Consider the following 7,500-nt stretch of genomic DNA (forward strand, 5'->3'; position numbering starts at 1 on the left):
CTTTAAGATAACGCAAATTTACATGTACGGAACTAAAAGAACATACAACTAATAAGTGACGGCAGTCTTATATAATTTACATATATTTACTCAATTTCTCATGGGTGGGACCCACTTTACGAGTTGGCTATACATCTCTGACCTAAACAAATGAATTACGTGAATAAAATAATCTAAATTCATGTTGACCAGCTCCGTAAGATAGCTCCTAAAAAAGATTATTCATTCTGGGCCTGAATCCACCAATTCAGCTCGAGATGAATAATCTGCTACCATGTTTGCTTTACTGGATATATGGTGTACTTCAATATATTATGGTTGTAAATATAATGACCATCTAGTTAACATTTGATTGTTATTCTAAATTTCATTAACAAAGTGAAAGGATTGTAATCTAAGTTTACTGTCATTTCTCCATTCTGTATTCTATTTACATAAATTTCATACTTTCTTATCACTGTGATTAGCAGTTACTTTTCAACTGTGCAGTTGGCCTGTTTTCGCTTTTTCAGCTTGGACGACATAAAACAGATAGGGCGAAGAATTACTTTCTACCATTCTTAGAATAGGACAGCCCCAATATCATTCTCCGACGCATCTACTTGCATAAGGAATTTCTTGTTGAAGTACTGCGCTTGCAGTATGGGTATCAAAGTTAATATGGCCTTTATCCTGTCGAAGGATTCCTGACTCTCACTTGTCCATAAAACGTTTTCTTAGGGGTAGTCCAGTGTGTCAAGGGAGTGACTACACTAGAAAAATTGGGCAAAACACTCTGTACAATCCTGCCTTTCCTAAAAACCATTGTAATTGCTTCTTCGTTGTGGGGAGTGAAGCGTTCCTTATTCCTTCGATGTTAGCGGCTAACAAGGTGATTTGCCCTCTTCCAACTTCAAATCTTAAGTACCGGACTGTTGCCTTTCCAAACTTACTCTTTTCGTGGTGAATTGTTAAATGTGCTCCTCGCAACATTTGAAATAAGTTCTCCAAGATTCGTAAACGTTCTTCCCAGTACGAGGAATATATTACAATATCATTAAGATATGCGCCTACTCTTTCAATAAATCTTAAAAGGCTATCCATCACTCGCTGGAAGGTGGTGAGGGTCGTCATTGGCATTACTTTGTATTGATATAACTCAAGTGGGGTTCTAAAAGCTGATAATAATTTTGCATTGTTGTCATAATGAATCTGATAATAGCCTTTTAACAAGTCGATCTTACAGACAATCCTTGTTTGTCCAATTTTATCGAGTAGTTGGTCTATGAGTGGCAATGGATAATTGTCGGCTACAATGATTAAATTCAACTTTTGATAATCCGTTCACATATCGAAAGATCCATCAGGTTTTTTCACAGGCGAGCATGGATTACTTTAAGGGCTAAAGCTTTATTTGGCCAATCTATTTTGCAACAAATAGTCCACTTCTTTTCTCATGACCTCTCAGTGATACGGAGATAGCCGATATGGTGTTTCTATGGTCTTACGGTAACTCATGCTTCGTCTAGTAGGTTTGTGTCTGGACGTGTCACACAATTTCAGGGAAACCCTTAATCAATAAGATTGATTCCTCTTGCTGCTCCTTGACCCAATACGTTGATTTCTCTTCTAAATTCCTAATTTTGGACAAATTATTCACTTTGCTTACTGTCAGTACATTTTCTGTGACTGGTATGGTTTGCGCCGTACATACCTGTGAAGCTTTGGTCTCATTATCTCTTGAGTATGGTTTCAATAAGTGAACGTGTACCTTCCTTTAGCTATTCCTCTGTTCTAGTTGTTCGAGAACATAAGGCAGGTCACTGACCTCCTCAAAAATCAAGAATAGTCCTTGGAACTTGTTGGTGAGTGGGAATCTACTTATCAGTAAAAAAAAAAAACCAACACCTGTTGTCCTACCGTAAACTGTCTGTTCTTACTTCTCATACCATTTTTTTTTTCCTTTTTCCTTGGCTCGTTCTAAGGTTTTCCAGGGAAAACTTCCTAATCTCACCGATCCTTTTCCTCAAGTTCCTGATATGAGCTCTATCTGCATCCTCTTGATCTTTCCATTTTCCGGCCAATATTTTAGTCTGTCATCTTACTTCTCATCCAAAAACCATTTAATTTTGGCTTCATCCCATGCTTTCTTGACAAGCAGTGCGTACCTCCAATAACGTTAAAGGTAGTCTGATGCCCCATTCCTTTCCTATTTTGTTGCAGTACTTTGTTTACATACTCTTTAGGGTTTGATGAAATCTCTCTAATGTACCTTGGGTCTCCGGGTGATAGGCAGGAGTCAGTTGTTATCACACATCCAACAGTTTCATCACGTCTTGGAACAATTTTGACATGAAAATTATACCTCGGTCATTCTGAACGATTTCCGGATATCAAATTTGAGGAAAAAAAAATGTAGTAACTTCTCTGCGATTACATTATCATCGATGTTCCTGATGGGTATGGCTTCTGGATATCTTGCCACTGGACACATCAAAGATAACATATATTTCGTGCCTTTCTTTGTTCTTGGTAATGGTCCTACAGTGTCATTCATTACTTTGGTGAATGGTTCTCCTCCTACTTCAATCAGGTTTAAGGGAGCATTCCTAATTTACTCATTAGGTTTGCAAGCCATCTGACAAACGTGACATAGATGGCAAACCAGGCTCACATCCTTATGCCAATCCAGAAAAAGTGTCTCATAATGTTTGTCGTCTTTCTTATTCCCACCTGTCTTCTCAGTGCTGTGGTAATCAATATCTGATGGTATATGACCCATTCGGCATTCCCATGGATATCAGCCGGTATATGCTTCCTCATAAGCAATCCATACCTGAGTTAATAACAGATGGGAGACTCCTGCACCCAGTCTAATCCACTACACAGTATAATAAATCCAATAACGTCCCATTCTTCTGTTGCAATCATACCACCTTTTTCCGGCGGACTTGTCCTACTTCTAAAACTGAGTTTTCTTTTTCTTCAAAGTCCACTACTTCCTTGTCTTCCTGTTAATTTTTTTCCTGGCCGTCTTCTCTTGCACTCTCTCATGAGCTCCTCTTGTGTACTATCATGGGAAACCTCTCCTTTCGTATAAAAATTCTCCAAGTTCATCCTTCCTTCGGATTCTGTCTTCTTTCTTTATCATACTCCTAGTTGTCACACAACTAGGAAAGATATACGAGCAGACCTTTTCTAGTTTAGTCGTAGGGCTATTTATTATTATCATTATTAATATTATTATTATTATTATTATTATTATTATTATTATTATTATTATTATCCAAGCTACAACCCTTGTTGGAAAAGCAAGATACTATAAGCCCAAAGTCTCCAATAGGGAACAATAGCCCAATGAGGAAAGGAAATAAATAAATGATAAGAATAAAGTAACAATAAATCATTCTAAAAACAGTGACAAGGTCAAATAAGATATGTCCTATAAAAACTATTAACAATGTCAAAAACAGATGTCATATATAAACTATAAAGAGACTCATATCAGCCTTTTCAGCATAAAAACATTTGCTCCAACTTTGAACTTTTGAAGTTTTAATAATTCAACTACCCGATTAGGAAGATCATTCCACAACTTGGTAAAAACTGGAATAAAACTTCTGAATACTGTGTATATTTGGCTTCATGGTGGGATGGCCTGGCTATTAAAATTAACTGCCTGCCTAGTATTACAAACAGGATAGAATTGTCCAGGGAGATCTGAATGTAAAGGAGGGTCAGAGTTATGAAAAATCTTATGCAACATGCATAATGAACTAATTGAACGACGGTGCCAAAGATTAATATCTAAATAAGGAATAAGAAAATTAATAGACCGTAAGTTTCTGTCCAACAGATTAAGATGAGAATCAGCAGCTGAACACCAGACAGGAGAACAATACTCAAAACAAAGTAGAATGAAGGAACTAAAACACTTCTTCAGAATATATTGATCACCGAAAATCTTGTAAGACTTTCTCCTTAAGCCATTTTTTTTGTGCAATTGAAGAAGACACAGACCTAATGTGTATATCAAAAGTAAATTTGCTATCGAGAATCACACCTAAAATTTTAAAAGAGTCATACAAATTTAAAGAAACATAATCAATACTGAGATCCAGATGTTGAGGAGCCACCGTCCTTGACTTACTTATAATCATACTTTGAGTTTTATTAGGATTCAACTTCATACCCCATATTTTGCACCATGCATTAATTTAAGCTAAATCTCTATTAAAGGATTCACCTATCCCAGATCTACATTCAGGGGATGGAATTGATGCAAAGAGAGTAGCATCATCTGCATATGCAACAAGCTTGTTTTCTAGGCTATACCACATGTCATGTGTATATAGTATGAATAGTAATGGGCCAAGAACACTACCCCGTGGAACACTGGATATCACATTCCTGTACTCACTATGGTGCCCATCAACAACAACTCTTTGAGATCTTATACTTAAAAAATCAATAATAACGCTTAGAAACGACACCCCCCCCCCCTCCCAACTGTTTGAGTTTGAAAACAAGGGCCTCATGATTAACACGGTCAAAGGCAGCTCTAAAATTAAGGCCAATCATACGGACTTCCTGACCACCATCAAGGGATTTCTGTACAGCATTGGAGATTGTAAGAAGGGCATCACATGCTCCAAGGCCTTTACGAAAACCAAATTGCAAACTAGGGAATAGATGATTATCTTCTGCAAACCTATTAAGATGTTTTGCCAGAAGACGATAAAAACTTTAGATAATATGGGAGTTATGGAAATTGGGCAGTAATCAATGGGACTTGAGCTACCACAAACACATTTACAAAGAGGAGTAACATTACTAATTTTCCAAGAAGTGCCAAAAGATCCTTTTCTTGCCAACTTGTGCAAAATAATATATAGCTTTGGAGCTAAGAAATCTTCTGTTTTTTATAATAAACAAATGAAAAATGCAATTTGGGTCTACACCTCCATAAACATCAAAGTCCATCAACAGAGCTTTAATCTCACGAGATCAAAAAGCTAAACTAATTAGTTTAGCCCCAGGAAAACAAGAATGAGGAAGTTAAAGTTTTGCATTACTATGTTTACTGTCAAAAGCATCAGTCAACAGGGTTGCCTTTTCCTATGGACAGTGAGTGACTGAGCCATCTAGTTCAAGTAAAGGAGGAACTATTGTATCTACACCAAAGAGTGCAGATTTAAGGGTAGACAACTATTTATGTCCCCGAGTTGTACCAGAAAGGGTTTCTTCCATGGTTAATTTGTACTCCATTTTAGTTGAGGCATAAACTCTCTGAGCAAAATCTCGAAGCTGAGTATAGTTTTTCAGGTCAAATCTGATCTGTTACCCTTTCAAAAATGATATTCCTGCTGTTTCTCCAAATAAGCACGTCTACAATCATCATTGAACCACGCTTTGTCCTTCACTTGGTACCTTAGCACGCTAGAAGGGATACCCTTATCAATTATGTTGACTAGATTCTCATTCAAAGGGATTTTTTTTCAGTGGTTTCTCCGTTACAATGGGACGAGGCTCAAACAGCTATCTGCTAACTTCATTTCCCAGTAAGACTTCTACTCCTTTGACATCTGATCAATCCTTTACCGCAAAATCAAAACGTCCTCTCACCAAAGGGCAAGAAAGTCTCAAACGGCAAATAAGAGTAACTTCTTCACCTCCTATTCCTTTCAAAATGACAGTATCTCCTGTGAAAGAATGTTCCTCTGTCGAGTGTACACATCACCTCAACACAATAGGATTTCATCCCGTGTCACACAATATCTCAACCGGTATCTGCTAGCTTTCATCTAAAGCACCTTATATGCCATCATAAATATACAGTTGAAAGGCATCCATGCTGTTTGGATTTTTTCCTGTTCTTCGTATAAACGTTAGCTAGTCTATTTTTCTTTGTCAACCTTTTTATTTGACTCTCCGTCTTCGTATTCTGTGGAGTTTATTTACCTTCAACTGCTTGGGTATCTGCTTTCGGTTAGCTCGACCAACAATCCTCATTTAGATGGCTTTTTTTGCCACACTTATAAAAGACGAGATTAATCTTCTGCACGTTTTTTGGAACACCTGAAGGGGGACGATTCGACGAGTGTTGTTGTGGTACCATCATATTCTGCATATTTCACATTGGAATAGTACCAGTGTTATTTTAGCAATAAACAATTAACTAGTTCTGATAGTTATTACTTAGCTGGTTTCCATGGGTCGGTGAATACATGACACTTAGTCGGAACGATGGTTGAAACCTCATACCTGAGGGGTGTTTACGAGTGATGATATTATAATGTTCACTCAGCGAAGCAGCTCTATCAACTTTCTTCACATCTCTCTCTCTCTCTCAAGTACGTTCAAATATGTTCCGGATTTCCACGTAAATATTATTCCACTGCTCTCACTTTGGGTGTCTCTATCCATCTCTTAAAACATGGTCATACCCTTTAAGCGTAATCCAGGAAAGTAATTTTCTCGTCCTTTCGCAAATTTCCGGATCTTTCATGTCAGTATTCAGGGGTCATCTCATACACTCTTAATTCTTTGATACTACTTCATTTGGCCCTGAGATAAGGCAAGATACACACTGCATACTTTTCCAATAAGGGCACTGCAATAACATAGGCCATTTATCTTGGGCCCATTCTATTATCGAAACGACTGTTTGAAAATGATCTAAAAACTTGTCAGGTGCTTCTTCCGTGAATTTCGAGATCAGCATCTGTGCCTTCACCACATTAAACACGGGATCATGCATAGCAGGGGTCAGACCTGTCTGAGTTACCAAGAGCCTTGCACCAGCATTCAACATTTCCAATTCCCTTGAATGTCTTGAAATTTTTCTGGCTTTTTCTCTCTTTCTCTTTTTTTCCCCAACTTGCAATTTCCTCTCCCTCTTCTCTCTCTAATTCTTCCCATCTTCCAATATCTCTTGCTTCTATTTCTCTTGCCTGTCTTGCCGCTTTTATGTCCCCTTTCTCACTTTCTTCCATTTCACTTGCATGTCTTGTAATTTCTCAAGCTTGTTCTCTCTCCTTTTCTTCCCCGTCCCTGCATGACCAGCAATTTCTCTTGACTCTTATCTATCTCTTTCTTCCCGGTCTGCCATCATCTTCAACTTGATCAAATTCTCTTCTGCTTCAATGTCTAACCTAATCCTATACATTCCTTAATGCATTCATTCCTTCACTTTGCTAGTCATTTGATACTTGCTTCTCAACGATTTCAGCTTCAGCCTTATCCAAAAAGTTGCGAGCTGCTGCAGTATCTTCTTTTGGAGACTTTCCTGAGTTTATCAACGCCCCTAAGTCTACACACTTGATTTTGGCTTCAATCATTCCACAAGTTGCATGGCACCACATCTACCTGAGCCATTTTGTACATTATAAAAAATCATACATCTCAAATAATATATATACTAACAATACACGGAGTCCTATCAACACTAAACTGACGAAATAATTACTCAAAACACGGCCCTGCTATCACTAATATTTAAAGCAGACTAGCTTGACTCCA

Source organism: Palaemon carinicauda, chromosome 5 (assembly GCF_036898095.1).
Source record: "Palaemon carinicauda isolate YSFRI2023 chromosome 5, ASM3689809v2, whole genome shotgun sequence".
Taxonomy (NCBI): Eukaryota; Metazoa; Arthropoda; class Malacostraca; order Decapoda; family Palaemonidae; genus Palaemon; species Palaemon carinicauda.